We start from the raw sequence: 20,662 nt of genomic DNA on the forward strand, positions 1-20,662 counted from the left end.
TATACATATATGGATTTTCTACAATATCTTATTCACATCAGTTGGCCTCGCGGTCGCCCTGACCCAGACCGTTCTACCCTAGGGCAGATCTGACACGCAATCCGGCGTGTCTACACACGGGCCTGCAGAACCCAATGCTCCCTTTTCCAAATCGTTCGCGATCCTGCGAAACTTACACGGCGGTATCCCTCCCGCCGCTCTCATTTACACACGGGCTGCAATCCGGCAGCCCTACACGCTGGTAATCCTCCCCAGCACTCTCATTAACGCCGCATATCAACGACGACCACATTCCTATGAAACATTATTAGGATGATATCTTAGCAATCTACTTAGGATAAAACTAAAATAATAACTTTGGATATGGATTCAGATTATATAGTGTACTCCGTGCTTACGACATCAAAGGTCCACTCACTCCCTCTTTATTTGATAACTATTCGTCTGATCGGGATTTCTCATCCGTTCGTCTAAACAGTACTCAACTAGGAGCATCATTTACCAAGATTGGACACAAGAACCAGGTACACGATAATTCTATATGAATTAGGGCATTTATTAACCATAAACATAAATCACATTACTATGCAGCATTACATTTGCACAAGAAATAAAAGAGAAAGATTAGGGTGCACGCACTATAAGAATCGGTCGGACTTCACCTGGTTAATGGGAAATCGGGACTCGGCAGTCATCTAGGCTCCTGTCTCGTCTCTGGGTCCTGGCTCGCCTTGCAGTCACCCTCAGCCGTCACAAGTACACGTCTGCACTGATAGGCTCAAACTCGTCTGCTCTCCCTCAGGACCTCGGAACCTTGCTGTTAATTAGCTACCGTCTCTCTCTCTCTCTGGGTTAGTGCGCTCCGCGCCACTTCTCGTTCAGTCTATCTTCAGAGAGTTTCGGTCTTAAATCTTTCTCCGACTTCAAAGATGGCGACTTGTCCACCATGAAAATGAATAATGGCAGAGATGCTAACGGCTAGATGCCGCCTACGGACTGACTGACTGAAAGACTAACACCTTTGCTAATATCAAAAGCCCGTTCCTTCATGGAAATTCACGGCCAGTAACCTGCCGCCCACCAAATTCTTGTACCTCCCCGTACCAAGGACACTTTCCCAGCTGGCCAGCCTGAAGTTGTGTCTTCGGAGTGGAGAAAAATACATTCCTTCGATAAGGGTCAGCCTGAACCGGTTCTCTCCAAGCGAACAACAGCTTAAAACTAAAACATCACTTTTAACCTAGAAAGCCTTCTCGAGCTACCAGGCAGAAAGCAAAATGGAGTCTGTCTCGCTTAAGGCCTACGGAGCCCATAATATGCATAGCTCCATGAGAAACAGATCGGCATGTTAGCAAATGAGTAAATCATGACTAATACTTATATATCTAACCCCTCACTTAAATTCATAAGCCTTACTCTAAGAGAAATGGCACGAAAATGCCCTTATATCTGTAAGACAAGGTCCCTGTTTATCGGCCTAATCCCTATGCTATGGGGGTGATAGGCTGGAGTCACTCTCCATCATTCTCCTTCTCCAGAGAGCTGGCAAAAAGACAGCCATAACAACAGTATACTAAGGTATTTCTACTGGCCCGGGATTTATAAACAGGTGAAGGACTATTGCACGAAGTGTGAGATATGCCAGTGAAGGAACCTACATCGCCCCCCAGCAGCTCCTCTGGTTCCATTACCCATCGTAGGACGGCCCTTCGATAGAATTGGAATGGATTTAATCGGACCGCTGCCACGCTCCTCCAAAGGTAATATGTACGCACTGGTACTTGTTGATTATGCAACCAGATTTATCGAGGCCTTTCCCCTGAGAGCGCCCACAACAGCTAACATAGCCGAAAGATTGATTGAGCTATGCTCCAGGGTCGGATTTCCGAAGGAGGTTTTAACAGACCAAGGTACCCCGTTTACCTCGAAATTGATGGAGGTCTGTAAAACCTTAGATATACGACACCTACGGACGTCGGTGTACCACCCGCAGACGGACGGTCTCGTCGAGCGGTATAACCAGTCTCTGAAAACCACGCTAAAGAAAATGCTGTCGGCTGAAGGGCCCGAGTGGGACCGCCTCCTCCCGTTAGCCCTCTACGTCTTGAGAGCACAGAAACAGAGCAGCCTGGGATGTTCAGCCTTCGAACTCCTTTATGGCAGACATCCGAGATCCTTACTAGAAATGACCAAGGATGCATGGGAGATGGAAGGGGAACAAGAACAAAGGGCCCTCCTCGACTACACACAACAACTCCGGTCCAAAATAGGAAAACTACGAAGCTTGGCCTATACCAATTTGGAGTTGCAAAGACAGAAGCAAAAACGATGTTATGACAAAGGAAAAAAACTCCGGACCCTAACTGTCGGCGATTGGGCATTGCTCCTGCTTCCGGCCTGCGCCAGCAAAGAAAGGAGTGAGTGGAGGGGGCCTTACGAGGTGGTTGGTACAATTGGAGATACCACCTATCGATTACGACTTTCACCATCAAAAACCCAAACACACTATATAAACCTATTGAAGAAATGGATAGGGCCTCCCCCAACAAGTGCCCACTTGCTCCTACCTCAACCCCAAAAGGAACCCTCCACCCTGAACGAACTGGTAATAAGTGAGGAACTTCCACGAGTCCGGCAGCAACAGTTACAAGACATTCTCCTCCCCTTTCAGGACATATTTTCAAACAGACCCGGGAGGACATCGTTAGTGGAACATCACATCGAGACCCCGGCTGGACAGAAGGTAAAACTAAAACCATACCGCATACCGGCGGCTCGGAGAGAGGCCATCAAAAACGAAGTCAGAGAGATGCTGAATCTCGGAGTGATTCGGCCCTCGAATAGTGACTGGGCCTCACCTATTGTTATGGTGCCTAAGCCAGACGGCTCGCGGCGTTTCTGCATGGACTTCCGTGCCCTAAATGCCATCTCTACGTTTGACGCCTACCCCATACCGCGCGTGGACGAGCTGATTGAAAAACTTGGAGAAGCCGCCTTTATAACAACGCTAGACCTGACAAAGGGATATTGGCAGGTGCCCCTCAGGGAAGCCGATAGGAAGAAAACGGCCTTCATCACGGACGAAGGGTTATTCGAGTTCACCGTGCTACCGTTTGGCCTTCATGGGGCCCCGGCCACCTTTCAAAGACTTATGAATGCGATCCTACAACCCTTCCCGTCATTCAGCTCAGCTTACCTGGACGACATCGTCGTATACAGCGACACTTGGGAGGAACATCTGGGACACCTAAAGACGATCCTCACCGCGCTGCAAAAAGCCGGACTACACATAAACGCCAAGAAGTCCAGAGCGGCGTTTACAAAGGTCAATTATCTTGGCTTTGTGTTAGGTGAGGGCTCTATCACCCCACAAACCTCCAAGGTCCGAGCTATTCAAGGTACCCCCTTTCCCTGTAATAAAAGAGATCTTAGGGCATTCCTAGGGCTTATCGGATACTATCGTAGATTCATCCCCAACTTTGCAGACACCGCTGCCCCTCTTACAGACCTGTTACGCAAGGGGATAAAACAAAGGGAGTTCCTACAGCCCAGTCCTAGGGCCCTGCGCGCCTTTTCAGATTTGAAAGACACCATCACAAAACAGCCGGTGTTATTGTCCCCGAACTTCTCCAAGCCCTTTATATTAGCCACAGACGCCTCAGACATGGGGATAGGGGCGGTGTTATCTCAGGAAGGAGGGGATGGGCTAGAACACCCCATACTATTTGTGAGCCGGAAACTGTTCCCGAGGGAGACCAAGTACCCAACTATTGAAAGGGAATGCCTGGCCATAAAATGGGCCATAGATAAGCTCCAATATTACCTGGAAGGAAAACCGTTCATCCTATACACTGATCACGCCCCCCTGCAATGGATGCATAAAAATAGGAGTCAGAACCCCAGAATCCTACGCTGGTTCCTAGCCTTGCAGCCATACGCATTCACCATCAGACATAGGAAGGGCAGGGATAATGGAAACGCAGATTTCTTATCGAGGGTCTTCCCTCTCCCCGAACGGGAGAATCCAGGGGGGGAGGAGTGTGACGGGGCGTTAGACACTGTAAGGCCACTCTCCCATGAACAGAACAGCTGTGCAAAAGACGCCTCGTTGACCCCTTCTTTCCCCCTGCAGCAACCCGAGGTGACAAGACCACTGGAGGAGAGATATCCCTATTATGCACAGGACTGGCCCGCGGGAAGTGAACAGGGCTCCTTTAACTTCGCCTTTCAGAACGACGAGACCCCTCCCACCGACGACGTCACGTTGCTGGGATACACAAAAGCAGTAGGAATCCGGAAGACGACGGACGGCGTTTCCCTGGAGGCGGAAGGAGATTCAGAGCGGAGAAGGAGGACGATTCGGGAGCGGAGAAGCGGAGGTAGCAGTACGGCGGAGGAGAGAACGGACGGAGACGACCCCGACAAGCCAGGAGGCCAACGTTACCACGAAGCGCCCGGCCACGTTCCCAGGGGAGGAGCGTGGCTCGAGCAGGTACGTGGAAGGGTAGCGGGTTGGTTGGGGAAAACCGCCTCACCTCCTCTGGTAAACCCAGACCCGTAGCACCTATATCGCATCCGGTACCCTGCCATAGTGTCCCCCTCGCACGTGCACCCCCTCACAGTCACAATCGAGAGAGCGCACTAAAAGCACTGGGTTTCCCTCACCCCCGGCCCCCATTTTGCCCCGACGCACGAGATCCCCGATCCTAACTCCTACTTCTCATTTCTTTTGGTTCCACAAACAGAGGGAAGACTCTGAGGGATCCCCCCCGCGGACTCGACAGCAACTGGCCAGACGACCGCCTAGGAGCTTGCCGACGAACTTCGCGCTGAGTGTCACCCAGACAGTTATAAAGACCGGAAGAGCCAGAGGCATACCATCATTGTACAGGACCGTATTGAGAGAACCCCTGTATAAGGTTGAGAATAAAGTGCTCAACCTAAACTGCATTCCCTTGTTTGTCGTCTCTGTCGCACCAGACTTGCCACAATAACCTTACAGACATTCTGGCCGCCAACCTGGGAGATGCAGCATAGAGCCCTTTAGTGGTTAAAACCTTGGTCAATGGCTTCTGATCCCTTCGCAAAATTACTTTGTTGCCCCATACAAACTGCCTGAAATGCTCCAACCCCCAAACACATGCCAATGCTTCCCGCTCAATGACAGAATACTTTTCTTCTGTGGGTGTCAATGAGCGGGAGGCAAAGGCGAAGGTACATTCAGTGGCACTTGAATCTTTCTGTGTGAGCACAGCGCCTAAACCTTTTCCACTGGCTTCAGTGGTGACAATGTTGATTAAGGAGGGATCAAATCCTTGTGAAGGCGGGTGGACCACATCTCTTTTTTAAGTATAAAGAATGTCTTTTGGCACACATCTGACCAAACAATTTATTTGAGTAAATGTCTCATCTCATAGGTTTTTGCAGCAAAATTCTCAATACATTTTGAGTAGAACTCAACAAGGCCTAAAAAGGAACGTAGTTCATCTTTGCTCTTAGGTACAGGGGCATTGGTTTTGATGCCCTCTGTCATGATCACGTGTCCTAAATAAGTTATCTCAGAGCAAGCAAATTTGCACTTGCTGTGTTCGGCAGTGAGCCTCCTAGATTCTAGTATGCTCAAAACTTGTACTCATTTCTCATCATGCTCCCTTTTGGCTTTGCCCATGACTAAAATATCGTCCTGGAACAAAAGAATATCCTTGACATCTTAAAACATTTCTTGCATGAGTCTTTGGAACAATGCGGCGGCAGAGGCCAAACAATAGGGAATTCTTTTGAAACGGTGACACCCAAAAGGAGTGATGAAAGTGGTCAAACTCTTACTGTCGGGATGTATGGGGACTCGATGATATGCCACCCTAAGGTCTATGGTGGAAAAAACATTTGACACCTATGGTAAGGGCTAACTTTTCATTGATGCGTTGAAGGAGAAACTGGTCAATGATAATGTTGTGGTTGAGATTGCACAAACCTATACACAATCTCAAATTTCCATTGGGTCTCTTCACCACCACTAAGGGAACAACCCACTCAGAGGACTCTACCCATTCAATAATGTCATCACTGAGTAGCTTTTCCAATTGTGCCTTAACACCTTTTTTGATGGCAAACGGAATGTTCCTGAGTTTGGGAATTTTGGGGATGGCTCCCTCTTTAACCCACATTTTGTGTTCAAAACCTTTCAAGAGACCAATGGTATCAGAACAAACTTTGGGAAACCTCTGAAGTATATTGTTACTGAGTTCCTCATCGGTCTGGACAATGATGACAGGTTCCAAACTGTTGGGATTTAGGACAATGCCCATTTTACCTTGGTTTAACCACCCCAGAACGGAGGGCCCTGACCTGGATACATACAGTTTGCACAAGGACTCTACCCTTGAAGGAAAATTTAAGTTTCATGTAACCTTTAACCTCAATGGAATCTCCAGTGAAGGTTTTAATGGAGATTTCTGGCAATTCTAACTGATCACCAAGAAGGGGGGAAAACTTTTCCTTCAAATACAGTATGGTTGACAATGTAAGGCGAACCTGAGTCCGCAACTATTGAGATATCTACACCACCTATCGACATTTCACATACTGTTTTTTTCTTAAACATGTCTTGCTGAATATCATCAACCTGCAAAATGCAATCATCTTCTATATTAAGTACATACATGTTGATATCATCCTCATCAGATGAGTTAGAGATAGCATCTTGTTCAACTTCAACAAACTTAACAGACTTAGAGGGTCTCTTTTGGCAAACTTTCTGGAAATACCCCATGACACCGCAAAATGAAAATGTTTGCTTCCTGTTAGGGCAATTCTTACCATTGACTAAGTGGTTGAAATTTCCGCACCTGTAACAGCGTCTTCTACGGTACTAGGGTTATTAAATTTTTTATCTCGGCCAGGCCCACTACTGCTCACTTTTTTTCCTTGATTGGGTTTACAATGACCAACTTAAGCCACAATGCTGTCTTCTTTCTTTTCCTTGTTTTCCACAATGACAGCTTTGGTGCACCTGCTGGTAAGCGCTGCTCATCTATCAACATCAATGACGCTTTGCAAAGGACTTTCCCCATTGGCCCATAGATTCTCTTGTATATTAGCATTGGACCCTTGCATAATGTTTTGGTCCCTAATAAACTCTTCATGAAGCCCTTCAAAACGACAAGTGACGGCCAGATTTTTCAATGCCACAACACAGTCATCAATGGATTCCTCTGTGCCTTGCTTCCTGTGGAAACACCTGTACCTGTCCACAGCAACGCAAACGGTGGGCTTGTAGCAGTTGTTTAAGCCATCAATAGCATTAGTGTAAATGTCACCCTCCTCAGCTGCTCTTGGTTTTTTGTTTATGCTTTTGAAAATGTTAATACCACCTGCGCCCAAGCAATGTAAAATAATTTTGTATTTTTTTTCGGCCATGAACACTTCCTCATCATCAAAGGTTGAAACAAAGTTGGTAACGTGCTCTCTCCACTCTTCCCATTTGAGTAGGGGTTATCCTCCCCCTGGAAGAAATGTTTGGGGCGGAGTGAGGTACCCAGTAGCCATGCCAGAGCTAGTGGGAACTGAAAAGAAAAAAACAGGTGTGAGCTGTGGCAAGGAAAGCAAAGGTGGAGCAAGCAGGGGGAAAACTGGAGTGTGAGAAAGAATCACGGATTTCCTAAAATGGGAGTGACAAGGAAAGTACAAAAGCTTTTACCATTTTGCAGAATACGACATAAATAGTTAATGATGTAGGCGTACCATTGAAATGAAAAGCAATGCTCATCAGCGAAATAAGCACGAGTAGTAAATGCTGTGCCAATCAGCGTTGAGTGGCACCGATCCGATGTGTTAGAATATCGCCACCAAATTTGTAAAGATGACTTCCACACATTTGAAGAATAAAGGTGAAGTTTATTAGAAAGCTTTTAACATATATGTAAATCAGGTCAGTGAGGAGAACCGGGAGGAGCGTCCGGTCTCTGCAGTCATCAACTGTTGTCTGTCAACATTCCAGAACGTACAGCTGATGACAGGGAGGGAGGTGGTTACGGAGGGGAAGAGGGGACAAGACAGAGAACAACATAACAATACATCCACCACAAACATTAATGCTGCTGCCAGAATCCACTATATACATGTTTAGGTAAGAGCTAATTGTGTTAGCACGAAACTGTGAGAAGTGGGTTGTAATTTCATTATTTTCGAAATAGTTAATTGTTAACTATTCAATTTTCTTTATTTCTGGTGTTTCCCAAGAAGGCAAGACTTTCAATTCTTAATACACTACTAATTTACATTAACATTTCAAAAGAGGGAGCTAGTGAATTAAAATCGGGATCATTTATTTTCCCCAAAGACTAACATTGAAACAGAGCCAATTTTAGGTGGGAGAGAGCTAAACAAAGACACCCTTTTCTTTACAAAATCTGGACTCTGTCAGCTGAATCGGGCTGTTGCAAGTATAGGTACTGTTTTGCTCACAGTTTGTGCTCTATTCAAAATTCTGACTCCTCCTCTGTTCTACCAGGTGGCTGGTTACTGAAGCTCAGCGGGGCCTCGAGAGAAAAAAGGGTAGGCTTCCGTGGCAGTCAAATAAAGGAAAATAAATAATAAATAAATAAATAAATAAATGCTGTTCTTTTTCATAGACTTTTCCTTTTGTTCGTCTTTCTATTCAGACTTTCTTGTTCATGTGTCTTTTGATCCAGCGCAAAGCCGGGAAAAGAAAGAGTACATTTACAACTATCCTCCCTGCGTCACAGACTCGTCGTCACACTAACTCATTCACACATGCGTTCATTGGTGGGGCCCATAACACCAACACTCACACATTCTCTCACAGGTCTGCACACAGGAGGAGGGATGATGCGCTGGACATGTGGGGGGTACCTTATAACCTATAGGGAAAGAAAAGTTATTTTACAGAATATACATTAACATTCGCCACCTATAGATTCCTAATCCCAAACATCAAGGCACTCCACCCACTTGGTCGACGGACCAATTAGTTGGATTGGTTGATGGTGATTTAGAATCAGCTAAAACACATTTAAGACTCAGAATCCTTTATTCTCTTTAACGAAAAACCACAAACTCATAAATTCTATTAATCAGTATTTGTTTATCTTAAAATTAATTGCAAATAATATTAGCATTTGTTTCATCAAAGTTTTAGAATTTTCTAGATTAATTTATTTAAATCACAGGTCATTATATTTACCTATTCTGGCTATCTGGATTTTCTCTAATTCATTGGCTCTTCATAACCGAATTAGCCGGTAAATTGTCCAAATAGGCAGGCCAAAGCTTAAGGTCCAAAAGTTCTTTGCTCAGCACAACACAGTCCCAAAGATCGCCAAGGGACCAGAAGTCATGCAAGCATCAGTCATCGCCTGTGGGGTCAAAGAGGGTATGCAGTCATAGTAACCACCGAATGCCTCTTTTAAAATCGTCCTTCCAAAAGTTGCCAGCCCCTCCCTATTCTACTACTCTTTTAATAATAAATTTTAGGATAACATGAAACAATTTTGGGCGGAGAAAGTCTATGATTGGTGTCACACTTTCAATAGGACTTACTTGAGTTAGACTAGTGCAATACCAGCATCCACGGGAGCGAAGAGCAAACCCCAACTCTCCCCTAGGGTAGGACCATCTCCAGGAAGAGAAAATATTCTGAACAATGAATAATACCCCACGGAAGAGCAGGGACAATCAAGGGACCACCGGGAAGCCCACCAGCAAGGCCAACGAATCCCGGAAGGGAGGTGCAAGAGGATTTAGTCCAGTACTGTAGAAAAAGAAAATAACAAACAGGGAGAGAGGCGAGAATTCGAGTGTTAATCCCTGCAGTCTAAATATAGTAAGTACAAAAAGCTACAGAGAATAATCTCTACATAAGAAGGATGGTTGTGTACCCCCTCATACTCACATCTGCGCAGGAAGGATTGATCTCTTCCAAAATCATCTCCATAGTAATCCAACCAAAGGTATGAATGATACAAGTCTCTATCCAGAGGAAGAAAGGCACAAAAATTATAAGGGCATCGATTGCCAGTGTATTCACAGAGCAGTTGTTACTGACTAGTGTTTGTTCAATAAAGTTTTTGTTGTAGTCCGTAAAAAAGCACTGCTCAGTTTTCACGGTTCGTGAGTTCCATAAAACAAAAAAGATCCATGAGGTGCACGATGATTTTCTCTTATGATTGTCCTGAGAGGAAAAGGAAAACAGAGTCCGTTAAGTTCACAAATGACGAAAACAATTTTGCGAGGGGCCTCGTTACCCTCTGCTCCCGCGGTAGACAAAGGACGCGGTACGAGCGGGTTTTTAAGAGTCAGGGTGATGATGAAAAGATGAACGCGCGAGCAGCGCGTCGGAAGCAGCTAGGTCCGTGAGCGTGATATCCCTCGGCGCTCCGGTTGATAGTGAAGGTAAGAATTCGGGAGTAATGGCGAGGGTCTGAGCCAGGTCAGCGAGAGGGAAATCTTCGGTGTTCTGCTGTTTTCAATGAAGGAAAAGAGATCGCTCTCACACGTGTGTATCTCCAGGGTCCGGGGGCGGGGGGGAAGAAAACGGCTGAGAATCAAACATCCTCAAAAGGTCCTCCACGGGTTCTCTGGCCAAGATGATGTCCGCAATTCTCAGCCAGCATGAACACAGACTCCGATACGTATTTTCAAGGGGGACAGAACCCGGACTGCAGGTACACATAAGATTAAGGAAATTCAGGTCAGGCAGAACGGCGTGGTCCACTAGAGCTCAGTAAGCCAAGCAAAGAACTCAGGGAGGGGCTTCATTTCAAAAGATCTCATCCACCAATGAGCTCTTCCCAGTGTAATATGGGACGGTACACAACCCTGCCCTCAGGAATGGTGCATTATGGGAGTGGTAGTTTGTTTAGAGGAAGCAAGGATAAAGCACAGGTAGACTGACGTGTAACAGTTCTCCCCCCTAACGGCCTATTCACTGGTCGGGGTTTGGCAGGGTGCAAAGCATGAAACCTTCTTATTAGGAGGGGTGCATGAACCTGATCAGCAGGTTCCCAAGTTCTATCTTCGGGAGCGTATCCCACCCAATCAACCAAGTATTGTAGTTTTCCTAGTTCTCGGCGAGAATCCACTATTTTCTTGACTTCATACTCTTGTTGTCCATCTATAGTAATGGGGGGAGGTGGGGGTTCAGGACAGGAAGGTTGTTCGTATTTCTTGAGTAAAGAAATATGAAAAACAGGATGTATTTGGTATTCAGGGGGTAACTCAAGTCTGAGGGCTACAGGGTTAATAATGTGTGAGACTTTAAAAGGCCCTATATAACGAGGTTGGAGTTTCCGCGGTCCTGATAATCTAAGGTTTTTTGTAGCCAACCATACCCGATCTCCTACTATGTATGTAGGTGCAGGGCGTCTATGTTTATCTGTTTGCTCCTTCATGTGTCTTTTGGCTTCTTGTAGTTTTTGTTTGGCCTGGTTCCATATTGAGGAGAGTCGTGAATGATGTTAAACTACAGCAGGTGTTGCAGACAAAGCAAGAGGAAAGTGTAAAGGTAAACAAAGGGGGTGATACACATAAGAAAAAAAAAGGGAGAAATCTGAGTTGCTGAATGGCAGGTGTTGTAGGCGAATTCCGCTAAAGGAAGGGCTTGTACCCAATCGCTGGTAACAGTGCCTAACAAACAACGTAAGAACTGCTCCAACGTTTGATTAGTTCTTTCTGTCTGCCCGTCTGTTTGGGGGTGATAGGCTGAAGAAAGGCAGTGATCTATGTGCAAAGCCTTATACATACCTTGCCAAAACCTAGAAATAAATTGGGGGCCTCTGTCAGAAACAATTATAGAGGGTAACCCATGTAGTCGCACGATATGTTGCATGAATATGTCTATGAGCTCCTTAGCGGTAGTTAGTTTTGTAAGAGGTATAAAGTGAGCCATTTTGGACAACATGTCTACGACCACTAATATGGTTCTATACCCTCGTGTAGCTGGTAAATCAGTAATAAAATCCATGCTAATGGAAAACCAAGGTGTGTGGGGGATTGGCATAGGGTGTAACAGACCCGCGGGTGCACAATGCAGAGCTTTCTGTCATGCACAAGTGGGACACGCTTTCACATAATCATAGATGTCTTGATTCATCCCCTTCCACTAAAACCATCTCTGACATGTATGTATCGTTTTGTCCCCACCAGGATGTCCTGCCAAGGGGGAAGAATGACACCAGTTTATGATCAAGACACGTAGTTCGTCAGAGGGAACATACAAACAGCCCTTATGGTAATATAAGCCATCTGTGATAGAATTCCTGGGATCCAATAACCAATCTTCAGGTTTAAGTGAGGCACATTCAGTAGCTAGTGTCCTAAAGAAATCGTTTCAAACTCTAAGTCTCATATAGCTACTATCTTATTTTCAGGAATGATAAGCGGGGGTGTTTCTTCTATGTGTTTTTTCTCTTTTCCCAATTGTGAGAGTGCATCCGCTTTGCCATGTCTGGCTCCTGGTTGAAAAGTTATCACAAATTCATATTCACTAAAAAAAGAAACCCACCTCATTTGCCTCGGGGTAAGTGCTTTTGCTGATTTAAAAAACTGCAGATTACGATGGTCTGAGAATATGGTAATGGTGTGCGGAGACCCCAACAGGTAATGCCTCCATTCCTGAAACACGAGTTTTATGGTCAGCAACTCTCTTTCCCCTATGGTGTAATTTTGTTCGGCAGCAGAGAGGGTCTTGGAAAAATAAGCTACAGGATGAAGAGTTCCATTCTGAGGGTTTCGTTGGGAGAGAACCCCCCCCGACTGCATATTGTGATGCGTCGGCTTCCAGAAAAAAGGGTTGAGCATTATCTGCATGTCGAATAATAGGAGCAGAGACAAACTTCTGTTTTAGCATTTGGAAGGCTTGTTCTGCAGTGTCATCCCAATCGAATACCACCCCTTTTTTAAGAAGTCTAGTGATGGGGGTGATGAGGTCATAAAAGTGATCAATGAACCTCCTGTAAAAGTTAGCGAATCCCAGAAAGGATTGTATTTCTTTTACAGTAGTGGGACTGGACCAATTGGTTATGGCAGATACTTTAGAAGGATCCATATGTATCCCTTCAGGGGAGATAACAAATCCCCAAAAGTCAACTTTTGTTGTATGAAAAAGACATTTATCAAGTTTGGCAAAGAGATGGTTGTCTTTAAGACGTTGCAAAATCGTCTTGACATGTTGCACATGTTCTTGTTCTGATTGTGAAAAGACTAGGATGTCGTCAATATAGACGATCACAAAAAGGTCAAGAAATTCTCTTAGGATTTCATTAATAAAAAACTGAAACGCCGCCGGGGCATTGCATAAGCCAAACGGCATTACACAATATTCATAGAGCCCAAACTTTGTGCGGAAAGCCGTCTTCCACTCATCTCCTTGCCGGACACGAATCAGATGGTAAGCTCCACGAAGGTCCAGCTTAGTGAAGATATTTGCTTTCCGAAACCTGATCGAGAAGATTGGAGATGAGTGGAAGAGGGATTTGTTCTTTATTGTGACCTTATTAAGGGCACGGTAATCCAGAGAGGCTCTTAATGCCCCTTCACGTTTGGGAATAAAAAAAATAGGAGAAGAGACCGGAGTGGTGGAGTGACGGCTAAAGCCCTTCTTGAGCATGTCCTGTAGATATTCATACAGATACTTGTTTTCTGGCTCAGTGAGTGCATATATTCTGCTCACAGGCAGCACCGCCCCCGGGACCAAATCTATCCTGCAGTCATAAGACCTATGGGGGGCAACACTACTGCTTTTTCATCATCAAACACATCTTTATAGTCATGATATTCAGGAGGTAGCTCAGTTGTGCTAGTGGTCTCCATAGCACAGCATAAGGAAGTTTGCCACATAGGGGATTCTTGATAGCAATGCACCAGGCAATAATGGGAACGTAAGGTGACTTTTCTCGTGACCCAATCAATATGGGGGTTATGTACTTGTAACCAGGGTACCCCTAGTATGGCGCCAAAATTGGGTGTGTCTATTAAATCGAACTGAATGGTTTCTGAGTGTCCGTTATCACACACCATAGTAAGACTGGGGGTCTGGAAGGCTAGTAAACCCGAAGACAGTTCAGTACCGTCTACTGCCCTGATCTTCTCTGGTTGATTCTTTGATAGGAATTCTATTCCTAAAGCCTTTGTCAAGGAAATATCTAAGAAGTTACCAGTCGCCCCTGAATCTAAGAGTATAGGCATAGACTTTCTGTGTTGAGATGGTAAAACCAAGACTACCGTTAGGGTGAAATGTCTAGGTACCAGAGAAAGAGTGTTAGCTAACACCTGTGAGATCTGTAACAAAGAAAAACTTGGAGGGTCGATCCCCTTGTCCTCCAAGTCTTTTAGTTTTCCAATACTGTAGCATAGCCAGTCTGTACAGGGGAGCTTTTGAACCTGTTTTAGGATTAACTGGACACTCTCTCGCATAATGACCCCCTTTACCACAGTAAAGGCATAAATTGAGTTTTCTACGTTTCTCCCGTTCCATACTCGATAAAGGGCCCCTGATTTCACCTATTTGCCTCGGTTCACTCGGGTCCTTTGACTCTTTCTTCTCTGCTTTGCCCAACAGAAAACGGGGATATTCTCCTTTTGTCTTTTCACCTCGCCTTTGGTTAAGACGGTGATCCAGTTTCACCACCAGGTCCATGAAAGAGGAGCAGTCTTCAGGAGGTTCAACTATTTGCGACAGGATGTCTTTTAACTCGTCTTTTAAACCTCTATAGAATAATGGCGTCCTCTTTTCTTCAGGCCACTGAGTTTCAGTGACCAGTCTATTAAATGTGGTAATGTAAGTCAATAGATCTTTAGATCCCTGTTTCAAACCCAGCAATTCGTTATCACTGGCTTGCATGTAGGAATGGCGTGCAAAAAGACTTTTCATCCTATCTTTGAATTGTGTTAAGTCATATAAAATAGGGTTGTCATTCTCAACTAGAGGCACCACCCATAGGGCTGCATTGCCTGTTAAATAGGAGATGAAAAAGGCAACCTTAGCTGCGTCGTCAGGAAATGAGGTGGCTCGGCACAGGAACTGAAGGTGGCATTGATTCATGAACACCCCGTGTTTACTACTGTCTCCGTTAAACCTTTCTGGCATGGCTAATGGAGTTGGGGACGGAGACACTACTGTCACATTAACAGGATGAGCCCCACTGCCCACAGGAGAAGGATCAGGATTGGAAGAAGAAGGTGAAGGAACATGAAAGTGTGCGGGTTGTATATAGCTCCTCTTGTATTTTGAGGCTGCCTCTTCTACACTAACCTCTAATCGCTTCTGTGTCTTTAGGTGATCTAGTTCAGTAACTAACCGCTGGTTTTCGGTTCTCAATATTCGTAGCTCCGCTTGTAAATTTACTACAGCAGAGGCCAATTCATTCATGGTTGTTTCAGGCGTCTCACTGGACAGGGTAGCGTCCATGAGTGTGTTATCCATCTTCGCTCAGGGGATATATCTATACGTGGGCTTGGCTTTCTGTCGCACTTTCAATAGGACTTACTTGAGTTAGACTAGTGCAATACCAGCATCCACAGGAGCGAAGAGCAAACCCCAACTCTCCCCTAGGGTAAGACCATCTCCAGGAAGAGAAAATATTCTGAACAATGAATAATACCCCACGGAAGAGCAGGGACAATCAAGGGACCACCGGGACGCCCACCAGCAAGGCCAACTAGTCCCAGAAGGGAGGTGCAAGAGGATTAATTCCAGTACTGTAGAAAAGGAAAATAACAAACAGGAAGAGAGGCAAGAATTCGAGTGTTAATCCCTGCAGTCTAAATATAGTAAGTACAAAAAGCTACAGAGAATAATCTCTACATAAGAAGGATGGTTGTGTACCCCCTCAGACTCACATCTGCGCAGGAAGGAATGATCTCTTCCAAAATCATCTCCATAGTAATCCAACCAAAGGTATGAATGATACAAGTCTCTATCCAGAGGAAGAAAGGCACAAAAATTATAAGGGCATCGATTGCCAGTGTATTCACAGAGCAGTTGTTACTGACTAGTGTTTGTTCAATAAAGTTTTTGTTGTAGTCCGTAAAAAAGCACTGCTCAGTTTTCACGGTTCATGAGTTCCATAAAACAAAAAAGATCCATGAGGTGCACGATGATTTTCTCTTATGATTGCCCTGAGAGGAAAAGGAAAACAGAGTCCGTTAAGTTCACAAATGACGAAAACAATTCTGCGAGGGGCCTCGTTACCCTCTGCTCCCGCGTTAGACAAAGGACGCGGTACGAGCGGGTTTTGAAGAGTCAGGGTGATGATGAAAAGATGAACGTGCGAGCAGCGCGTCGGAAGCAGCTGGGTCCGTGAGCGTGATATCCCTCGGCGCTCCGGTTGATAGTGAAGGTAAGAATTTGGAAGTAACGGCGCGGGTCTGAGCCAGGTCAGCGAGAGGGAAATCTTTGGTGTTCTGCTGCTTTCATGGAAGGAAAAGAGCTCGCTCTCACACGTGTGTATCTCCAGGGTCCGAGGGGGGTGAAAGAAAACGGCTGAGAATCAAACGTCCTCAAAAGGTGCTCCACGGGTTCTCTGGCCAAGATAATGTCCGCAATTCTCAGCCAGCATGAACACAGAGTCCAATACATATTTTCAAGGGGGACAGAACCCGGATTGCAGGTACACATAAGATTAAGGAAATTCAGGTCAGGCAGAACGGCGTGGTCCATTTGAGCTCAGTAAGCCAAGCAAAGAACTCAGGGAGGGGCTTCATTTAAAAAGATCTCATCTACCAATGAGCGCTTCCCAGTGTAATATGGGACGGTACACAACCCTGCCCTCAGGAATGGTGCATTATGGGAGTGGTAGTGTGTTTAGAGGAAGCAAGGATAAAGCACAGGTAGACTGACGTGTAACAATTGGCTAATTGAAAACGTCCGATTTTAGTCAGTCAGGTTTCACATGGATTTTGCTGATTCGTTTCCGGAGATGACATAGTCCTTATGTTACAAAATTATGGTTTTTACTTGTATGATCCAATTGTTCATTTAAACCAGTTTTTTACAGTCCGGGCTTTGGCAGTCCACCAAGATCCTATCCTTGACCGGGGACTGTGTGGGTTAGGTTATGTGGAGATACACAGTAGAGATCGTGCTCACGAGACGGTGGCCACTTCTGAACTTGGTTTGCGCCGCCATTTTGTGGTAGGCCCAAATGCTAACTTAAGCGAAACAAACCCAAAAGAATAATTAATACAAAGAAATTATACTTCTAATGTTATACCCTCACTAATCCCTTTATGTATTAGTATTTTCCTAGCTTATAGCGACATTTAAAGCAATAATATTTACCTTTATGGTCCTTCACGATGACGCAAACGTCACAAAAGCAACATTAATCATGCGATATCTATTCACATATACTACTATTAATATGCATACGTATTTTAGTTATTTGACTTATTTTGCCATGCAAATAGCAATTTCCCACGTGTAATTTGTGCATGCAAAGGTTAAGTTAGTTTCACACAGCAAACCGTTAGTAAAATTATAATCAGTAGGTTATATAGTTAATCTTTACATGCAAATAGGTATACAAAATGTTGCTCTACCTGCTCCTGTCAAGAATTCCTGTCATGCGAGGGGAGGAAAACGGTAACCAACGAAAACGGACTACATCTCCCAGGATGCTTAGCGGTTGAGAGGTTATGTAAACAGGAGAGCTGTTACATAACTCAAGGAAAACACGCCCTTATGTAAACAGGAGAGCTGTTACATAACTCAAGGAAAACACGCCCTTATGTAAACAGGAGAGCTGTTACATAACTCAAGAAAAACACGCCCTTATGTAAACAGGAGAGCTGTTACATAACTCAAGGAAAACACGCCCTTATGTAAACAGGAGAGCTGTTACATAACTCAAGGAAAACACGCCCTATAAAGGGAGGAACCGGGAGGTACAACGCTGTCGGATATTGTGTTTACACCGACGTACCTGCTTAGTGAAGAGCAGTGTTCCGGAGTGGTGCTCCAGTAAGGCAAGAACGGAGGTAGGTCGAGTCGTTACTCCCTGGGCCGTGTCTTGCCCCATCGTCACCTGTGAAGGACCCGGAAGCTCTACCGGATAACCATTGAGCTTCGCTTTTTGACTCGGCTGAGTCAAAGCGCAGTGGCGCTTTTGCTGGTTGGAGTCGTAACTCCCAGCCCGACCAGAGATACAGGGACTGCCAGCTGTAACGCACACCAGGAGGTGTTTGCCGCGTTACAGACTCGGAAGTCCACGGGATCGATCGAGCGGCTGCTCTCGGTTCAGTCTTCTTTGCTTGTGATTGGGGTATCGGTGACGCATCATCAGGAGGTGACTCCGCGTCCCGGTGCAGTCTGAGGAAGAGGTTGAGCGGCTGCTCCCTTCAGGTAGAGACCCCGGCTGGGTGTTTCCCTGACTCCTCGATTCTCCCCAACACTCTTCGTGCCCCTCACAGCCTACCGATTGGCATTGTCGGCCATTTCATTTCTGCCCTCTGTTGGCATACGCCGGGATCGGCGTATATGCAGAGGACGGTTAGGACCATCCGTGCTGTGGGCTGGTAACGTACTTAGCCTGGAGGATTCCAGTGACTATAACCTTTGTTTATTCCTTGTATTATTTTTGCCTTCATTAAAATAACTAAACCTTCACAAGTGGTTGCGTTCTCATTATCGTGTCTGTTAAACGATCCTGAGACGTTCAGGGCGTTACAGCTCCATCAATCCCTCCATTGGTGATTTTTACCATCACCATACTACCTTTAAATTTGGAAAAATTTAGAAAATAGAAATGAATTCAGTTCTCTTAATTTTTTGTTAGACCACATTAATGTTTCACCTGTCTCTTCTTCTCTTGTTTTTCTATACATATTGTCTTTCCACTCTTCTAATTCTACTTCTTCAAACTCTCTTTCTTTTCTTTCTTTTTCTCTTTCTTTACAATCTCTCTTTTTATGTTATTTCGTGAATTTCTTCTTTTGCTACATAGACATCCTAATCTCAAAATTAATACTAAAATAATCACACATGTTACAGGAAATACAATTTTACCAATAAAGGTACTACCTAGTTTTAGGCAAAAGTTCTTAATAGTAGAAAACTTTTTCCCAATCTTTTCACAAATACCTTCAGCCTCCAGTGGAAAAATTTCCTCATGCAAACCTTTATATTTTTAATGTATGTCTTCAAATCTTGACTTTCGTCAGGAATGTAAGTACAACAATGTTGAACTTTCAGCATTCCACAGACTCCACCCTCTTTTGCCAAAATTATATCAAGGGCAAGTCGATTTTGCATTACCATGGCACGCATGGCAACCATTTCAGTGTTTACCAATAAAAATCCTCCAGCGGTGCTTGTTGACAAGCAATCCACTACTGTTGATAATTTTCTAATTTTATGTGCATTCAGAGATATTCCCACTGCTGGTATCAGCGCTCCGAAAATGTCTCCTACAATTTCTGACTAAGATTCTCTTCTCCTATGTGTTAGTTGTCTACCTATCTCATGTGCACCATCCTTTCCTCCTCCCACATGAAATATCTTTGGGAAAACCAGGCCTAGATAACATGTACCATACCAGTGATCTGGCAATCGATAATATGCTTTATTCCCGCAGATAAAATATAATCCAGGAAAAACCGGATCATTTCCTCCTTTAAATCCCCATCCACCCATGATTCTATAAGTATCATGGCAATCACTTGTGCCTACAAAATAATTATCATAAGCAGTTTGATTCCTTCTAACACACAACTTCCCTTTCTGAGGCCTATCTAGAGCCATTGTTGGACTAGCTTCTCCTTTCAAATGTTTTTCTCTTTCAACATCCCAGACTGTCTTTTCTTCTTTTCCCTCAGGTACTATCCTTTGCATTTTTAATCTCCTTTCTTCTACCATATCTAAGAAAATGTTCTCCTCCTTCTTTAAACTACAAGTTAGATTGTTTCTAAATATTGATTCTAATGTTAATTCTTTAGCTTCAATTCACCTAACACTTTAGCATGTTTTACTTTCTTCAGCTTGTTAACTACAGGTACTTGTGAAAATATGTTATCTACATCTGAAAAATAATATTCTAATTTCCCTATTTTGTAAAACAAACTTGCTAATACACTACATGTTATTCCATATGTTACTGGGAGGTGATGGTAAGTCACTCCCTCAGATACAGATGCAGGCAACTGCATGCAGCCGTAACAATCCCTCACGTCCATCGTCTTCACATATTCGTGTAGTAATTTCGAAAAAACATTGTTAGAGAAATCAGTTATGGACCTATCTTTATGTAAATAATTTCTATCTATTTTAGTCGGATAAATCTTTTGAATCTTTTCTACATTAGTCTTATTTTCGCTGTGACCTTCTATTGTTTCTAATGTAACCTTAAATGAAACCATTAAAGCTAACGTACTCCACAGAAGCATTAGTATCCTGTACAACAACAACACATTTTAAACCATCTTCTAAGGAACACACATTTAGATTTTCTACTTTCTGTGTTTGCCATTTCGAAAAATGATCAGTGTCTTTTGACTTAGCCTCTTCTACTTCACAACTAGTTTTGTCTAACCCAAGGCTCTAAGCACCTACTTGGTTCTTTTCAGATTATGTCTTTACTGGTAATTTATTGTTTCTCCATTTAGAACACTTTTGATCTTTTCAGTTTGGCATTTGATCGTCTTTCAC

The sequence above is a fragment of the Triturus cristatus genome, chromosome 3_2 (genome assembly GCF_964204655.1).
Source record: "Triturus cristatus chromosome 3_2, aTriCri1.1, whole genome shotgun sequence".
Lineage (NCBI taxonomy): Eukaryota > Metazoa > Chordata > Amphibia > Caudata > Salamandridae > Triturus > Triturus cristatus.